Source organism: Hylaeus anthracinus, unplaced genomic scaffold, assembly GCF_026225885.1.
Source record: "Hylaeus anthracinus isolate JK02 unplaced genomic scaffold, UHH_iyHylAnth1.0_haploid 17678, whole genome shotgun sequence".
NCBI lineage: Eukaryota > Metazoa > Arthropoda > Insecta > Hymenoptera > Colletidae > Hylaeus > Hylaeus anthracinus.
In genome coordinates this window covers 1,839-3,493 of record NW_026534745.1, presented here as the reverse complement: position 1 = coordinate 3,493, position 1,655 = coordinate 1,839, and the positions used below count along the sequence as shown (strand labels likewise).

Below are 1,655 nucleotides of genomic sequence, written 5' to 3'. Positions count from 1 at the left end.
GTCAAGTTCTGTTATACTGTCTTGATACAAAATACAACAATTTATTCATTTTTTAATTAAGTTGTGTATATGCTTTAAAAATAAGAAAACATTCATCAAAAGAATCTCAGTCTTATAAGAAACATTATGTAAACATTGCACAAACATATTAAACAGACTTTTCTGTTTCAAGAACCATGTTCAACAGACGTATTTTACCACGAAAATTCGTCGCCAATAACCAGTCACCCTGTACATCTATAAATGTCACCCCGGCACCGTAGCCAATCGAAACGGAATTCCACTTTAATACCAGCGTCGAATACCAACCCCCGATGATATTGCAATTAGGCCTGTGACAGTCGATCGAACAGAGGTCAACCCTGTTGCACAGCGTGTACAAGGTGTTTCGCTAGTTTCGTTACCAGCATTCATGAAATAGTTGCTATATTATTTGCTTCAAATTCGATCACGTACCTAAGTCTTTCGTATTACTTCTCTTTCTAAGAAAGATTTTTCAAATTAGCCAATAATAGTGACTTCACTTCTGTAATGAATGTTGAAGTAATGTTATTTACTTCGAATATTGTATTTACCTATTTACAATCACTACACTATCCCCAAGTGTAACTAATCCACTGTTACATCTAGTGTACCAAATAAACAACTCCATTAAAGTATTCCCAAGAAACCTGCAGATAAACAACAGCCCACGAGTCTATAGCAATCCTCAAGAAAGCCAAAAAGTAATCAGTCGATCCTGCATTTCCAAGTTCAGGAAAACCGAACCACGAAGAAGAAACAATTACTCAAGAACGCCCAGTCGCTTCCATCGCGAGAAGCCTACCGATTATAGATAAATCAATTACCAGCGTTCCCAGCCAAAGGAACGATCCTAAGGGGCAAAATCGAGCCGACAGGAACAAATTACCTCGGAGGTAATATGCGTGGCTGGTTCGAAAGCCGCTTCCGCGAAAGCTGTCAGTCTTCCCGTTGGAGCAGCGTTAAAAGACTAGTATCCTCAGGGTCTCTCTACCAACCTGTGCCTGGAGGGAAAAGAGGAACAGAGACGCAAAAGCAGCGACGACCGCGTATGCGTGTAACTTCTGGAAAAGTTCCGCGGAACGAGCTAACAAACGAACTTGCCCATTCGTCGATTCCCGTTGGAAACTCGACGATTTGTGTAGCGAAACGATACCAGGCGTAGTTTCCAAATCGATAAGCTGCGGTATTAAACGCTCCTGGAACACGTTTTTTTCTGGTCTTCCTGTACGCTGTCCTCGACCTGCGTGAGCGGAGAATTTGTTTCAGGGACGAGGATTGTTTTTGGGACTGGACATGTGAGATTTTCTCTCAGGGTTAACTGATTACTTTATTTTGTGCTACGGTTGATGCGAGTGTTAATAGAATATATTATTGAGAGAATAATAGGTATATTAATATATTCGTAACAAACATTCGAATCCATCGTCATTCGTCAACCAAACCTCGTTCAACTCTTCTTCGTTTCGTACATCGAGAAAGAATGCCTAGGTGACATATTAATATTACAGCAAAATCATATCCTCGGTCATTGTTTGAACAAAGATTGTTAATACATTAGTTTTACTATTGACAAAAAATAATTTTTAGTTATTTCAGCTGATAGATATACAGATATAGACAAATTTTCCACG

The 1,655-nt window shown here is 39.4% G+C and overlaps 1 long non-coding RNA gene across 1 annotated transcript; it reads right to left on the bottom strand.

Moving 5' to 3' along the window:
- Window positions 1-295: 295 nt before the first annotated feature.
- LOC128892772 (uncharacterized) lies at window positions 296-975 on the bottom strand. The gene is made up of 3 exons (XR_008461179.1): window positions 911-975; window positions 672-822; window positions 296-482 (listed from the first exon to the last, which is right to left on the bottom strand). It is a non-coding gene; the product is annotated as an uncharacterized LOC128892772 (long non-coding RNA).
- Window positions 976-1,655: the final 680 nt, after the last annotated feature.